This window comes from Mustela nigripes, chromosome 9 (genome assembly GCF_022355385.1).
Source record: "Mustela nigripes isolate SB6536 chromosome 9, MUSNIG.SB6536, whole genome shotgun sequence".
NCBI lineage: Eukaryota > Metazoa > Chordata > Mammalia > Carnivora > Mustelidae > Mustela > Mustela nigripes.
The window spans coordinates 58,998,113-59,016,223 of record NC_081565.1 but is presented as its reverse complement, the minus strand read 5'-3'; positions in this window follow the sequence as shown (position 1 = coordinate 59,016,223).

Below are 18,111 nucleotides of genomic sequence, written 5' to 3'. Positions count from 1 at the left end.
AGGGAGGGAGACAAACCATAAGTGACTCTTAATCTCACAAAACAAACTGAGGGTTGCTGGGGGGAGGGGGGTTGGGAGAAGGGGGTGGGGTTATGGACATTGGGGAGAGTATATGCTACGGTGAGTGCTGTGAAGTGTGTAACCCTGGCAATTCACAGACCTGTACCCCTGGGAATAAAAATATATTATATGTTTATAAAAAAAAAAAATTCTCCTAGCTTCTTCTCTTCTGTTCTTTACTGTTAGTTTTAGTGGGAGCTAATCACCTTTTAGAAGGAATGACAGGTCCCCTCTAGCCTAGAGAATGCCAACGAAATATTTACTTTGAGTATACTGTCATATTAGCTTATTAATAACATTACCCAAGATAACACTAGTTAGATCATTTTCTGAGAAGTACCTAGGACAATGATTTTGCTTATAAAAGAGAATCAAGATAATCAACAGAAACAAGAGACAAATGAATCAAGTTGAAGACTATTGATGATACGAAGTCAGTCAAATCATTCAGAAAAACAATGCCAAAGAAACATGATTGTCATTTTCGGCTAAAGAACTAGACATGTTCTGTTACACTCCAAATTAGGAACATGAAATACACTCTACTACCCAGGGGATTTTGGAGCACTTAGATGAATCACAAATGACATATGGGAGCTCATTAAAGGAAGGTGAAGTTATGAGCACCCAAAGGGCTTGCTAGAAATCAGAGCTAAAAAAAAAAAAAAAAAAAAAAAAAAAGCCTCAGGGGTCAGTTCTCTTGATTGGAGGATGCTCTTCATCTTCCTTAAAAATAATCCATTTTGCTTAGCACTTCCCAGTGATCTTATTGTTGGAGTATTGATTACTACTGCCAATTTTTAAGTTGTAAGTGTGTTGGGGTGGGGGTGGCTGGAGGGTGGTGATTTGATTGCTTTTGATCAGCAAACAATAAAAGCCACTAGAGAGAAAGACCACAGCGCAGCCTGCTTCTGTGGTTTCACCAACTTTATGGTCACAGTTGAAGTGGCAGGAGCAAGGATAGCCCATAGTTGCTCCTATGCTATGGAAGCTATGTGTAAGCTGAGCTTTGAATGACACATTATTTCCTCTGTGCACCCCAATCTATTTTCTGCCTGACTAAGCTTATAAAACTCTGCATAAATTCTCCCTCTCAGCCTGTTCCATAATCCTATGAACACATTGTCTTCCTGTTCATTCCTTCAGCCAGCAAGTACCAGCTGTTGGGTCCTGGAAACATTTTATGTTAAAGAAGAAAAAAAAAAAAGTAGAGGATCAGGAAGCTGTAAAAACTGCAAAATGCTTGAGTTATGCAGATGTTTTAAGGTGGTGATTATTTGACCTGCATAAAGGAAATGATTAGGCTTCCATCAATCATACCCTGCCAAACACTGCTGAGATCAGTTTATCCAGATACTCCTTAGCTGCCTCAGTTCTGCATAGTCTGTTAGCTAATCCAGCTTTGTTTGTTGTATGCTAAAGAAAGGATAAAGTCTGGGCTTAAAAATATGAACAAATATATAAGCATCTTAACATAAAACTCGTGCCTTATTTTTATGTAAAAACACCACAAACTTTATTATCTATATTGTTCAGTTTCAAAAGGAAAGCAGAAGTCACTTGATAATGTCTCTCTAATTACTTGAATGCACACGTCATGCCTCAAATATATGGGAAGGCTGGTTGCTATATTTAGAAGTTATAAGAAGATGTAGTTTATATTACGTTGTAGCTAATTACTTAACTAAAATGCCAGTATTTTGCTGTCCTACAAGGAAAAATATCCAATAATATGTAATTTAAACATTATGTCAGAGAGGGAGATGTGATGATTATGTGAAATTTCTTTTAAGAAATATTGGTGGCTGTTATTGAGGACTGAATAAACACTTTCCATTTGGAGACTTAATTGAGGATATATCTGGAAAAACAACTCAAATCGCACTCCAAGTAGTTTGAATAGAGCATTTATGCACATTCTATTACTTATGTCTTACTAATTTTATGGATAATTTTTAGGGGGGGTTGAAAACTAATCAAATAGATGATAATACTCTATAATAGGGATCATAAAACTTTTTCTTTCATGGACTACAGGATGCTGACATGGACTTTGCAGGATGCTGACATCTCTTCTGCATCTATGCAGATAACATTATAGTTGTAGTGGGAAACCAGGCACAGGCAGTCTGGAAAACATGAGCTGGGATCTGTTTCATTAAAATCATTAACATTGCCTCCACTCAAATGAAACTCAAAGATACTAAGACTTTGAGATTGGAGACAGCCTAGTCTCCAGCATCTTGGACATTAAAAATAACTCTGTGAAGCTACCTTGAAAGGAATGCTTCCCATATCACTCCCCATTTTGATCTGAGAGCTAGCAAGATATGCCTTGAGATTTTGCAGTGAGAAGACAGTCACACTGAGTAGGAAGCAGGAGACATGGCTGCCCCCTATCTCCTTCATTTAGCAACCATGAGCACTGGTGCAATTCATTGCCTCACTAAGCCTTGCTTTCCTCATATCCAAAAGCTACAAAAAAATTCTTTCCTGACACAGGAGGGAAGCATAAGCCTCATACCGCATTTGAAAACTTCCTCCCTTCAAGTTTCTCCTGAGGTAAAGCAGTGTTCAATGGATTAATGAAACTATAGGGTCATAACATTGAAAGTTTGTTAGTATAATAGTTTCAATTTAGAAATGAAAGCAGTGACGTCCAGAAATGCTGAGTCATACAGTTAACAGAAAATGACAAGACCTGAGCTTGAACTGCAGACTTTTTTCCCTTTTCTAATTTTACAACACTGGTTCCCAACACTCAAAGACAATGTGTTCACTGTCCCTACATACCAAGGATAAAATGTTAACCATTTAAAAATACTAAAAGAAAAATTACATCAATTACACATCATTCATGTAGGGGCAGTACTTTAATTTTTCCTAACAAAGAAGATATGCCCTTCTGATTCCTAGATGAGGAATTTTTCTATGCCCTTATACAGTCTCTTAGCTGTCAAGGTCATTCTTTATATATATTAAATATTTAACAAATACATATAAGCAATAAATAAAAATTACTATAACAATATTATGAATTTATGAGGCATAATAGTTTTGTAATTTTGTCTTTAAGCATAAAGGGGATTTATTTAAAATAAGACCCATTTTATTAAAAAGGATGCTTTCAGTTTGACCAACACGCATTGCCTGAAATGTTTCATTATGCAGTACAGCATGTTTATTCAGGTGAAAGTATACAGAATATTGCATATCTCCAAACACATTGATCTAAATGCAAATGCAGTTAAATGTAAAATTCAACCTTGGTGTCATTTGGTGTTACATTCTGCTATCAAAATTTAGAGGTATTCTCTTTTTTTTTTTCCATTTCTTTACAGAGAAATTCAGAAATCAATGGCAATTCTAGGAAAAACATAAAAATAGAGGTAGAACATTTGAAATTCATATGTCTAAATCATTTAGAAAGCTTTTTTTGCAGGTGTAGAATATAAATTAATGTGTAGTTTGTGACATAGTCATTAAAAACAGGGATTTGATAGCTTCTAGAAGATATGATGATTATAGAGTGTTTAAATGTAAGAGAAGGGCAAGTGATTTCAGGTTCCATTTTATCTATTTGTAGGACTAACCAGTTTGTTTTCTACCATTCATTTAAACCTATTTGTTTTGGGGCAAGTTGTATTCACTCAAAGGTAACAAATCTCTTTCGTCTTTAAATCCTACCTAATCAAAAGTATATATTCCCATTGTTATATTGTTGCAAGACATCAGAGTGAATGTAAAATGAATGTCATATTTGTAATCGGGCATGAAAATTAATGCCACTATCTCAGCTTCTCAACAAGAATACTGAATCTGGTAAGGCTAAATAATTTGTTTATGACCCCACTGGCAGACTGAATCCAAGATTGGAACCCATGTCTTTGGTGTCCTAACCCACTATTCATGGGGTATACTGAAAAATAGCATAAAACTATAAAGGAGTCACAGGCTCCCACTGGGTAACTTTATACTTCTTTTGGAAACTGCATTAGCAATTTTATGCCACTGGAGGCATATGTTACTTTCATGGCAATAAAAAATAATTTTATTAGGCTGAATGAAGTAATATTGAAAAAGAATAGGGACATTTTAGCCAGCTGGCTGGATATGCCTGCCATCTCCCCACTGTCTGTAACAAATGATTTTATTAACTGAAAATTTCTGGTTAACTTACTCATGTAATGAGCTAAGTGTCCTTTGAAGTAATTTTAGATAGTGAATGACATTTTACAATAGGAAAAAAATAAAGTATAAAAAAATATTTCTTATTTGCTAAGAGAGTAGACCTTAAATGTTCTTACCACACACATACACATACACACGCGCGCACGCGCATACGTGTGCACATATATACACACACACAGTAACTCTGTAAGGTATCAATATGTTAGTTAATTGTAATCATTTTAGAATGTATGCATATAATCAACTAGTATATTCTAAGTATATATAAGTTTGCTAGTCAATTATTTCTTTTTTTTTTTTTAAGATTTTATTTATTTGTCAGAGAGCGAGCGAGCATGAGCACAGGCAGACAGAGTGGAAGGCAGAGTCAGAGGGAGAAGCAGGCTCCCTGCGGAGCAAGGAGCCCGATGTGGGACTCGATCCCAGGACACTGGGATCATGACCTGAGCCGAAGGCAGCTGCTTAACCAACTGAGCCACCCAGGCGTCCCAATTATTTCTTAATAAAGCTAGAAAATTAAAAAAAAAATTTCTTATAGAACAAGCTTTATATTGTATATACATGTGTAAAAACCAAACATACTGATTTTTGTTTCCCAAAGAATAACATCATGTAGTAGGTTGAACATTTTGCAAAATGTTTGAATTTCAGAAATTTTATAATATTTAACATAACTAAAACACAGTGGGTCAGATTATGAAATCTGGTCACAGAAGGCTCAAAGTCAAATTCTGATTCTTTCACTTAGAACTGGTAGATGACTAGGGCAATTAAGAAGCAGTCCTTAGAAAATTTTAAGCCATGTGTTGGTCATATTGTAAGTTCAGAAAAAAATGCTAGTTGTTTGGTGATGATGATGATGATGATGGTGAACTTAGTCAGTTATGCTGCTATAGCAGAATACCATAGATCCATGGACAATGTGCTTATACAACAAATATTTATTTCTCACAGTCCTGGAGGCTGGACAGCCCAAGACCAATGATTCAGGAGGTTCGGTGTCTTATGAGCAGCCATTTCTGGTTCATAGATGGCTATATCCTTGCTATGTTCTCACATGGCAGAGAGTTAGAGAGCCCTCTGGAGTCTCTTTCATGAAGCTTCTACTCTCAGGCCTTATTATTTCCCCAAAGTCCCACCTTCTAATACCAGCATACTGGGGGATTTTAACATATGAACTTAGGGAGGTCAAAAATATTCAGTCTGTGACAATGACAATGATGATGATGTCGATGATAATGATGTTGTTGGTGGTGGTGATAATGACTGTTCTTTACAACTAATCTATCCCAGTTGAGTCAATGGGTTTGGAGAGTTGATGTGTTTAGAATACTGTGGCTATCATGAGAAAAGGAGACACATATAGAAAACATTTTTTTTTTTTTTTTTGTGAATGAAAATTGAAGGCTATTGAAATTGTTGATTAGCAATCTAGGTAGATTAGGCTCAGAAAGTAATTCTAATGTATTCATGGTGCAATCATTTTTTTTTAAATGGATTGAAACCAAGGTATAACTGACCAGAGAGACAATTTTTTAAAAGGACTTGAGATTAGAAAGGACCCTTGGCTAATTTCCTTATTTTAAAAAATCGATATTCTTCATACAATTAATAATCAATTTGATTATATTATAAGCAAGAAAGCAGATTTTTTCTTTTACTTTTTCCTTTTAAATTCAAAGTCAAATAACAATGACAATAATAAAGCTACTAGATTGCATTGAGCCCCCAGTACATGTGCTAAATATCTCAGACATTGTGTGAAGTGTTTAAAATCATCATCTCCTTTAATTATATGCTCAAATTCTTGAGAGGAGTTCTGTCATTATCTTAATTACACAAAATAGAAAATTGAGGCTCATAAGAGTTGAATCACATTCCAATTGTCTTAAAACTAATAAATAAGAAATTCAATATACTGAAACAATGGTGGGTCACAGAAACCAAGGGAATTTACTATTTTTTAATTATAATCAGTAAGTTTGCCTTTTAAATAAATACAATTTGAACTAGGAGATGTAAAATTATTATGAATTTACCAGTAATCTTTTGTGACTCCTCTGCATCTGGCCTTCACAACTTACTAGGTCATGCCTCATTACAAGTCCATGGAAAGAATCTTTGCTATGGCTTTAACACACAAGTCCAAGAATATGATGGCTTCTCTTGATGCTCTTTAGCTCATTATTCAGCAATCTTCATGAACTATGCTCCAAATCTATTTTGAGTTTGGTAATATTCACTATAATATTTTATTTCACTTAAACATATATTATCATTTAGGTAACTCATGTATTTTTCATTGTTGTATGATCTAATAACTCAAAAATAAATAAATATGTATCCCAGCCCCTGAAGAGATCGTAGTCCTGTAGGACAGGTGATGAAATTAGATAATTTTAACAATGTTTATTCTTCCAATCCAAGAGCACGGAATGGTCTTCCATCTTTTTGTATCTTCTTCAATTTCTTTCATTAGTGTTCTGTAGTTCTTCGAGTACAGATCCTTTACCTCTTTGGTTAGGTTTATTCCCAGGTATCTTATGGTTCTTGGTGCTATAGTAAATTGAATCAATTCTCTAATTTCCCTTTCTGTATTTTCATTGTTAGTGTATAAGAAAGCAACTGATTTCTGCACATTGACATTGTATCCTGCCACATTACTGAATTGCTGTATGAGTTCTAGTAGTTTGGGGGTGGAGTCTTTTGGGTTTTCCATATAAAATATCATGTCATTGGCGAAGAGAGAAAGTTTGACTTCATTGCCAATTTGGATACCTTTTATTTCTCTTTGTTGTCTGATTGCTGTTGCTAGGACGGACTTCTAATACTATGTTGAACAACAGTGGTGAGAGTGGGCATCCTTGTCGTGTTCCTGAACTCAACGGGAAGGCTGTGAGCTTTTTCCCATTCAGGATGATATTTGCTGTGGGTTTTTCATAGATAGATTTTATGAAGTTCAGAAATATTCCCTCTATCCATATACTTTGCAATGTTTTAATCAGGAATGGATGCTAGATTTTGTCAAATGCTTTTTCTGCATCAATTGAGAGGACCATGTGGTTCTTCTCTTATTGATTTGTTCTATCACATTGATTGGTTTGTGAATGTTGATCCATCCTTGTAACCCAGGGATGAATCCCACCTGGTCATGGTGGATAATCTTTTTAATGAGCTGTTGGATCTTATTTGCTAGGATCATGTTGAGAATCTTAGCATCCATATTCATCAGATATTGGCCTGAAATTCTCCTTTTTGGTGGGGTCTTTGCCTGGTTTGGGGATCAGGGTAATGACGGCTTCATAAAAATGTCTATACTGCCTAGAGCAATCTACACTTTTAGTGACATTTCAATCAAAATTCCACTGGTATTTTTCAAAGAGCTGGAGCAAATAATCTTAAAATTTGTATGGAATCAGAAGAGACCCTGAATTGCTAAGGAAATGTTGGAAAAGAAAAAACTGGGAGCATCACATTACCTGATTTCAAGCTTTACTACAAAGCTGGATCACTAAGACAGCATGGTACTGGCATAAAAACAGACACGTAGACTAGTGGAACAGAGTAGAGAGCCCAGATATGGACCCTCAACTCTATAGGCAAATAATCTTTGACAAAGCAGGAAAAAATATGCAGTGGAAAAAAGACAGTCTATTCAATAAATGGTGCTGGGAAAATTGGACAGTTATATGTAGAAGAATGAGACTCGACCATTCTAACACATTGTACACAAAGATAAACTGAAAATGGATAAGACTTCAAAGTGAGATAGGAATCTATCAGAATCCTAGAGGAGAACATAGGCAGTAACCTCTTTGATATCAGCCACAGCAACTTCTTACAAAATATGTCTCCAAAGGCAAAGGAAACAAAAGCGAAAATGAACTTTTGGGCCTTCGTCAAGATCAAAAGCTTCTGCACAGCAAAGGAAGCAGTCAACAAAACAAAGAGGCAACCCACAGAATGGAGAAGATATTTGCAGATGACAGTATAGACAAAAGGCTCATATCCAGAATCTATAAAGAACTTCTCAAACTCAACATACATGAAACAGATAATCATTTAAAAAAATGGGTGGAAGACATGAACAGACACTTCTCCAATGAAGACATACAAATGGCTATCAGACACATGAGAAAATGTTCATCATCATTAGCCAGCAGGGAGATTCAAATTAAAACCACATTGAGATACCACCTTACACCAGTTAGAATGGCCAAAATTAGCAAGACAGGAAACAATGTGTGTTGGAGAGGAATTGGAGAAATTGCACTTGCACTGTTGGTGGGAATGCAAGTTAGTACAGCCACTTAGGAGAACAGTGTGGAGATTCCTTAAGAAATTAAAAAATAGAGCTAGCCTATGACCCTGCAATTGCACTACTGGGTATTTACCCCAAAGATACAGATGTAGTGAAAAGAAGGACCATCTGTACCCCAATGTTTACAACAGCAATGGCCACGGTCGCCAAACTGCTGAAAGAACTAAGATGCCCTTCCACAAACGAATGGATAAGGAATGGATAAGGTCCATATACACTATGGAGTATTATGCCTCCATAAGAAAGGATGAATACCCAACTTTTGTATCAACATGGATGGGACTGGAAGACATTATGCTGAGTGAAATAAGTCAAGCAGAGAGAGTCAATTATCATATGGTTTCACTTTTTTGTGGAGCATAACAAATAACATGGAGGACATAGGGAGATGAAGAAGAAAAGGGAGTTGAGGGAAATTGAAGGGGAGATGAACCATGAGAGACTATGGACTCTGAAAAATAAGCTGAGGGTTTTAAAGGGGCAGAGGGTGGGAGGTTGGGGGAGTCAGGTGGTGGGTATTATGGAGGGCACATATTGCATGGAGCACTGGGTGTCGTGCATAAACAATGAATTCTGTTATGCTGAAAAGAAATTAAAAAAAAAAAAGAAAGAAAGGAGATGATTTTAAGGTACTGTTTTATATACTCTGCTATAATTGTGCAAGGCAACACAAAGGAGTCTAGCATGTGTCCTGAAAGAGATGATCCTTAAGCTGAGTCTTGATATATGATAAGGTAGCTGCAATTAAACATGGAATGCAACCCCAAGTATTCACCAAAAACCCAGGAAAATTGAGAATTTGACAATATCAAGTGTTTTCAAGGGTCAGGACCTGTCAAATATTGTTGGTAGCTAGACAAACTTTCACTTAAGTGAAAAAAATATATATATATACAAGAAAAAATGTGTAAAAATACTCAGCATAGCCTTTTTTATAGGAGCCTTAAATTAGAGAAATATCCATGCTCATAAATAGGTATATAGATAAAAATATGATATATTCATACTGTGAAACACAATACTCAAATTCAAAGTGATGAAGTAGAACAAATTATGTATCTTCAAATGTAGTGATCCAAAGGGGCACGTACATCCAAATGTTTATAGCAGCAATGTCCACAATAGCCAAACTATGGAAAGAACTTAGATGTCCATCAACAGATGAATGGATAAAGAAGATGTGGTATATATACACACTGGAATACTATGCAGCCATCAAAAGAAATGAAATCTGGCCATTTGCGACAACATGGATGGAACTAGAGCGTATCATGCTTAACGAAATAAGTCAAGCAGAGAAAGACAACTATCATATGATTTCCCTGATATGAGGAAGTGGAGGTGCAACATGGGTGGCTAAGGGGGTAGGAGAAGAATAAATGAAACAAGATGGGATTGGGAGGGAGACAAACCATAAGTGACTCTTAATCTCACAAAACAAACTGAGGGTTCCTGGGGGGAGGGGGGTTGGGAGAAGGGGGTGGGATAATGGACACTGGGGAGGGTATGTGCTATGGTGAGTGCTGTGAAGTGTGTAAACCTGGCGATTCACATAACTGTACCCCGGGGGATAAAAATATACTATATGTTTATAAAAAATAAAAAATTTTAAAAAATTATGTATCTTAATATTGACAAATATCAAAAACATAATGTTGAATAAGACATTTGAAGAATGATAAATATGATATAATGATGTTTATATGACAATAAAACACAGCAATGTTATATAGTAATAGGAATATATGTATGTGTATGCATGTATATCTCTGTGTATATGAATAAAATTGTAAGAATGGAAAATTTTATAGCAATAGCTGCCTTTCGTGAGAAGGAAGGGTAGTAGGATGAAAACCAGAGTTTAAAGGAAACTCCAACATTACTTGTGATGTTTAGATCCTCTATTAAAAGACAGAGAGACTAAGAATATGAAAAATACTAAAATTTGTTGGGTTTACAAATATATCTCAAAATGAAATAAAATGAACAGAAAAATAGAGTGAGCCAAGAACAATATGGATAAGCTATTAAAAAGAAATGAAGTTGGGAGGGAAGGTATCCAGACAGTGGGAAAGACCTGTGCAAACACATAGTGGTGAGAAATAGGCTATGGTGTTTAGGGAAAGCAAGATTCACTACAATAGTATCGAGTATGAGGGAGGTAGGAAGTGGCAGGAGAAAAAATATGACAGAAAATTGACAGACTATGGAGGACCTTACAGGCCAAGTTAAGGTACTTGGATTTTATCTGAAGGTGCTTAAAATCCTTTGGAGGTTCCAAGAAGACAAACGATGATTGCATCAGTGTTAATGGTAGATTATGCAGATGGTTGTTTCAGGAATGATTTTGAGGGTGTGAGTTATTCTAGAGTCCTCCAGAGAAACATAATTAATAGGATATGTTTGTGTATGTGTATGTTTAGGGGAGAGAGGAAGGGTTATTTTTAAGAGATTTTCTCACATGATTATGGTGGCTAAAGTTCCAAATCTGAAGAGTTTGCCAAGGCTGAAAACCCAGCAAAGAATGCCACTGTTGTTGCCAAGACCTTCAGCATGGAGAGTCAGAGAAGAGCCAATGCTGCCTTTCACATCTAAAGACCATTCTTCCTAAGGATACCTGGGTGGTTCAGTTGGTTAAGCGGCTGCCTTCAGCTCAGGTCATGATCCCAGGGTCCTGGGATCAAGCCCTGCTTTGGGCTCCCTGCTCGGCATGAGCCTACTTCTCCCTCTCTCTCTCTCTGCTGCTCCCCCTACTTGTGCTCTCTCTCTCTCTCTCTGTCAAATAAATATATATAAAATCTTTAAAAAATAAAGACCATTCTTTCTTTTCAGGGGGGATCAGGTGGGTTTGTTGTTGTTGTTGTTGTTCTATGCAAGTTCTCAACTGATTAGATAAGGCTCATCCACATTATAGGCGGCAATCTGCTTTACTCAAAGTCCACTGTTTTAAATGTTAATCCCGTGCAAAACATCCTCATGGAAATGTCCAAATAATATTTGATCAAATATCTGGGTGCTGTGGCCCAGCCAAAATGAAAAATAAAGTTAACTACCACAAGAGTGGAATCAGGAAAGTAGTTAAAAAGAATAATTGCAATAATCCATGCTCCTAATTCAGAGCCTCAAAACATGGTAAAGGTTGAGTACATATTTGTTAGTTTGAATTAATTCCATAGTGATTTAAAATATATAACAAATGTGTATGTATATGTACATATATAAATACATAGACATGTCATGAAAGTTAGTGTGACACTGTACATTCTCAGTGAGTGTTCATGAGTGTTATTCAGCAAATATTCTGCAGATTTTCCCTATGTTGGGTTTCTTCCTGTGCTATTTGTTTTGTGTTCTGGTGAACAGTTTGATTCAAAATGTCTGATAAAATGTACTAGGGTATTACTGGTCTATCATAAGGAAAGACTAAATGTCTTTCTCTGGCTTTCTTAAGAGAGCCAACTAGACATTAATCATTCTCTATATCTGTAGATCTCAATAATCAGAACAATCTGCCAAGAGGATAAAATCCTCTGTGAAGTCCACCACTCTTTTGACTATAAGAGTTAACTATTTAAGGAATAACATATATGTGGGAGAAGAAGAAAATATGCTAATAAATTTATGGATGGTAAGAAATATAATATGCCTAACCATAAAAAGTACAAAGATGATCTCAAACTCCATCCTTAAATTAAGCAAAGGAGCCATAAACACATTTTGAAACAGTTATGATTGACTTAGAGTTTCGAATTCAACAGCATCCTGCACAGCACAGACATTATCTTTAAGAGATTATTAGCATGGTCTTTTTCAGTGTTCATTACCCAGTTTCTTATCAGTGTGAATTAAATGTCCTTTATAGGAGGGGCACCAGGGGGCACAGTCATTTGGGTGTCTGAGTCTTGATTTCAGCTCAGGTCATGATCTCAGGGTCATGGGATCAAGCCCTTGGTCAGACTCACACTCAGTACACAACCTTCTTTCATCCCTCTTCCTCTGCTCCTCCCCTGACCCCAACACCCTCTCTTAAATGAATGAATGAATGAATGAATAAATAAATAAAGTAAGTCTTCGAAAAAATGTCCTTTGTGAAAAATTTATGCCAAAGAACATATTTACCTCTTAAGAAGAAAAAGGTTTAAAGCTTCCAAGGACCATTTTACTTTCTTACTGGGTAGTAATACTCTTAGGATTCTAGGCTGAAGAAAGATTATGCTTGTGAAACATTCAATGACTTCCCAATCTTTTTTACCACTATTGCCAACTTTTCCATGCTTGAGATGGAGCTGTGCACCATTGAGTTTTGTTTTTCATTACTTATTTGGCAATGCAAATGTATTTATTAAATCATGTTTACCATATTATCTGTTTTTATGAAAAAAATTCTAGTATGTATGCTGGAAGTAATAAGAAAATACATGGGGTTGTATAGGTGGCTCAGGCAGTTAAGTTTCCAACTCTTAATCTTAGCTCAGTTCTTGATATCAGGGTCATGAGTTCAAGTCCTACATTGGGTTCCATGCTGGGTGTGGAGCCTACTTTAAAAAAAATATATATATGTATATATGTGTATGTGTATATACACATACACATATGCATGTGTATATACATATACATACATACATGATGTTTCCACTGACTGAAATACTGATCTTTTGCAGAGGTTCTCTGTACATTGACTCCACCATTTACTAACTTAGTGATCTTGAGTAGATCACTTACACTTTTATATCCTCATCTTAATATTTTCTTTTTCTTCATAGGATATCTGTTATATAGTGTTTGCAATAATTAGACGTTCATGAAAATCTCCTGATAAACCTTAAAGGATTCTACAGAAACAGTTAACATTATGGATAATTATCTGATTACAGGAAACAGTATCATATATTCTAATGTATAAAGATTTTTTTCTCAGTATGTCAATGAACAAGTTAAATGCATCCAAAGTGTTATTCTTCCAATGAGTTAAAAGTAGTCTATTCTTTTAGGGACTATCAGTGTTGGCAATGCTTTTACTCCCCCTCCCCCCCAGAATCAGAGTATTCTTGAACTGAAACGGACCTTGGAGAACATCCAATTCAATATCCTTAATTCTCCCTCCCCCACCCGACCATAATGTAAAATTTAATGTGAACATAAAATAAAACTTTCTACATGGTTTAAATGGATTTCAGTTTGGAAACTCTGTGTTAAAATGGATTTCATTTCTATGAGGACACAAATGAAGCCTGAAATTTTAGATTCAAGAATAAGGATCTGACTTTCTAAGGGATTTTTTTGGTAAGTGAAGAATGAAAAGGATTAAAATAGAAAGTTGTTGGTATTTTTGACATGCTATTTTAATAATGTCCGAAATGTAGAAAGGATATATAGTCATTGTCAAAAACATCTGAGCAGTGTGAGAGTAAATGAAACTGCAGAGAGTGTGGAGGGCATTATCCAAATTCTTAATTCTTTGCTATCTATGAGCTAATTGTTTATAATGTAAATGCTTAATTCCAACCTTTTCTCACTGACACCAAGAATGCTACTCCCCATAATTATATCAGGTGTATGCAAGGAATTGAAAATAATTATAATATTAGCCACAATAAGACATGTTTGGGGTGTATGTATTTTGTAAAAATTCAGCATAGGCTGTATTCTCAAGGCAGAAGTTTACAGCTTCTATTATTTATGTCCTCCTTTATTGTAGGATTTCCTAACATTTACAAAGATTGCAATTCCATAATTTTTACAGACTATCCTAAGATTGAGTTATAAGAAAAAAACTATAGCATTTTTCCCCCATAACACTTCTTAGACATATATCATTTACCTTATCATGTTTGGAAAAAGAAATATTGCAAATAAATATATACTTAAATCTAAAAAACAGAAAATAAATATTGTATTTATAATGAGTGTTTTGTTGTTGTTGTTATTGTTATTTTTAGCAATATGCTCTATGGTAGATTCTCTTCACTCATTAACTACAATAACTGAATAGAATAAAGCAGTATCCTTTGCAATGTTATGGTTCATGAACCATAAAAAAACAGTGAGCATGTTTTGGTTCTGATTGGTGTGAACTTACTTGCATTGAACTGGCCAAATCTCCTTAAGAGATAGCTTAAAAAATGATCTCTATATGATATTATAGGTCAGAGAAATATTGTAAATAGTGTTCCTTTATGCAAGGGGAGAGGAAATCAATGTTAGAGGAGTCTGAAAAAACAAGTCATGAAGGGATAAATGACATGTTGGCTTTGGAAAAAGAAGACTGCTTCCTCTCAAGATGAAGCAAAAGAGGGACGAATGAGGAAGAACACATGATACATTTATAGTGGGAATCATGATGCATACCCAAAACATTTTCATTTGGAGCAGAAGGGATTTGACAGAACTTAGGCCAGAGAAATTCAATCTTCTCAGTAAAAAGTGGGTCTTGTGCTTAGGAAAAAGAAATGGAGAAAAACTTGTCAGTCCTAGGGGTGTTGAAACAGTTTGAAACCATGGCTGTGAAGCACTAAACATGGAGAAAATATAAGGTGAATAGAAAGGGTGCTGGGGAGGAATGAGGACCCAGTTGAGGTTAGAAATCAGTGAGACAGTATGTTTGCAGTAGTCAAAGAGGAAAGTAAAGATGCAGAGCAGGTAGCTCAGGGTCAGCAGACAGCCAGCTACAATTTCCTAATGTGGGCAACATTGAAATGATCCATTAACATGCTAAAATGAGATAATGAAAATACAATATAGCAGTACTACACTGGTTTGATTATTGTGCCTCCTGGTCTGGATGTCTGTTTCCTTCCTGAGATTAAGGAAGTTTTCAGCTATTACTTTTTCAAATAACTTCTTGTTCCCTTCTCTCTCTCTTCTCCTGGGATCCCTATAATGCAGATGTTATTATACTTGATGGTGTCACTGAGTTCCTTTAACCTATTCTCATTTTTATTACTCTTTTTCTTTCTTTTTGCTGTTCTGCTTGGTTCCTTCCTATTACCTTGTCTTCCAGGTTCCTAATCCATTATTCTGTGTCCTTTAATCTGCTATTGATTCCCCTGGGTGTGTATGTGTGTGTTTGTGTGTGTATATTGTTGAGATACCTGATGAGTTTTTTAAATATATATTTTATATCTTTTTGTTGAAGGTGTCATTGAGATCTTCTACTCTTTTCTCAAGTCCAGGGAGTATCCTTATGACCATTACTTTGACTTATTTATTAGGCATAATTTTTGTCTCTGTTTCATTTAGCTCTTCGTTATGGTTTTATCCTGTTCTTTCACTGGGGAAATATTAGTTTGTCTCCTCATTTTGTGTAACTGTCTATGTTGTTGCTGTTGTTGTCCCTGTGTATTAGGATAGCCAGCAACACTTCCTGATATTGAAAGTGGATGTCCTGTGGCACCCTGTAGCATAATGTCCCTGTTCACTAGAACCAGGCACTTCAAAGGTATCTCTTATTTGTGCTGCATACACTCTACTTTTGCAGCTGAGCCACATTTGCCTTTAGTACAGTTGCCTGTAATAGCCAATTTTGTCTGCTGTTTCCACATTGGGCAGGGCTTAGTCCCTATTCTATTGAAGATCTCTCTGGGGGACACCATGGGCTTCTTGTTGGGTGATGTTAACAGTCAGAACAGATGTATGTCCACAGTCCATATGTTGGGACTGTAGTCACACAGACTGCAGGGTGCTTTCCTTGTGCTGCCCCCTGAGAGGCTTTTGTTAGTAGGTGGGGCCAGCAGTGAAACCAGTTGCATGCCCCAGTTGCTCTGCTGGGACTGAAGTTACCATGATCAACAGGGTGCTCTCTCTACATTCTTTTCCCCTTTTCACATTCATGGATTAGAAGAACAAATACTGTTAGGATGTTTATACTGCTCAAAGCAATCTATGGATTCAGTGTAATCCCTATAGAACACCAACATAATTTTTCACAAAACTAGAAAAAATAACCCCCAATTTTGTATGGAACTGCAAAGACTCTGAATAACCAAAACACTCTTGAGAAAGGAGAACAAAACTGGAGGTATCACAGTAATCTGGTGTTCTTGATTACAAAACATAAGATAAAATTTTAGTAAATAAAAGAGTATGGTACTGGCACAAATGCAGACACATAGATCAATAGAGCAGAATGCAAAAGTCCAGACATCAACCCACACTCATACAGTTATTTAATCTACAAGGAAAAAAAGCAGGAATATACAATGGTGAAAATACAGCATCTTCAATAGAATGCCAGACAGGAATACCAGACAGCTACATGCAAAAAAACAAATGTGGACCAATTTCTTTCACTAGACACTAAAATAAACTCAAAATGGATTGAAGAGCTACATGTGAGAGCTGAAACCATAAAAATTCCAGAAGAATAGGCAATAATTTCTTTGACATTGGCCATAGAAACATTTTTCTAGATATGTCTCCCCAGGCAAGGAAAACAAAAACAAAGTTAAACTATTGGGACTACACCAAAATAAAAAGCTTTTGGATATTGAAGGAAACCATCAACACAACAAAAAAGACACCTAATGAGTGAGAGAATATATTTACAAATGATATACTCAATAAAGGGTAATATCTATAATGCATAAAGAACTTATATAACTCAATATCTAAAAGAACCCCAAACAAAGAATCCAATTAAAAATGGGCAGAGCACCTGAATAGATATTTTTCTTTTTTTTAATAAATATTTTCTTTATTTATTTGAGAGAGAAAGAGGGGGAGAGAGGGAAAGAGAGCATGAGATGGTGGGGGGTGGGAGGGTGAGAGGGAGAAGCAGACTCCCTGCAGAGCAGGGAGCCTAAGGCAGGACTCTGTGATCCTGGGACTCCTGGGACTCCAGGATCACGAACTGAGCCAAAGGCAGTCGCTTAACCACTGAGTCACCCAGGCACCCTGAATAGATATTTTTCCAAGGAAAACAAACAAGTGTCTGGTAGATACATTGAAAGGTCCTCAACATCACTAATAGCGATGTCAAAAACCACAATGATATATCATCGCACACCTATCAAAAATACAAGAAATAACAATTGTTGGTGAAGATGTGGAGAAAACGGAACCCTTGTACTCTGTTGGTGGGAATGCAAGTTGGAGAAAACCACTATGGAAAACAGTTTGGAAGTTCCTCAAAAAATTAAAAATAGAATTACCATATGACCCACTAATTCCACTATTGAATATTTACCCAAAGAAAACTAAAACACTAATTTGAAAAGTTATATGCACCTATTTGTTTATAACTTATAATAACCAAGATATGGAAGCAACCCAAGTGTCCATCAGTTGATGAATAAATAGAGAAGATTTGTTATATGTAGACAATGGAATGCTACACAGCCATAAAAATGAATGAGATCTTGAAGATGGCGGAGAAGTAGCAAGCTGAGACTGCTTCAGCTAGCCGGAGATCAGCTAGATACCTTATCTAAAGATTGCAAACACCTGAAAATCCATCGGCAGATCGAAGAGAAGAAGAACAGCAATTCTGGAAACAGAAAAAAAACCACTTTCTGAAAGGTAGGACCGGCGGAGAAGTGAAT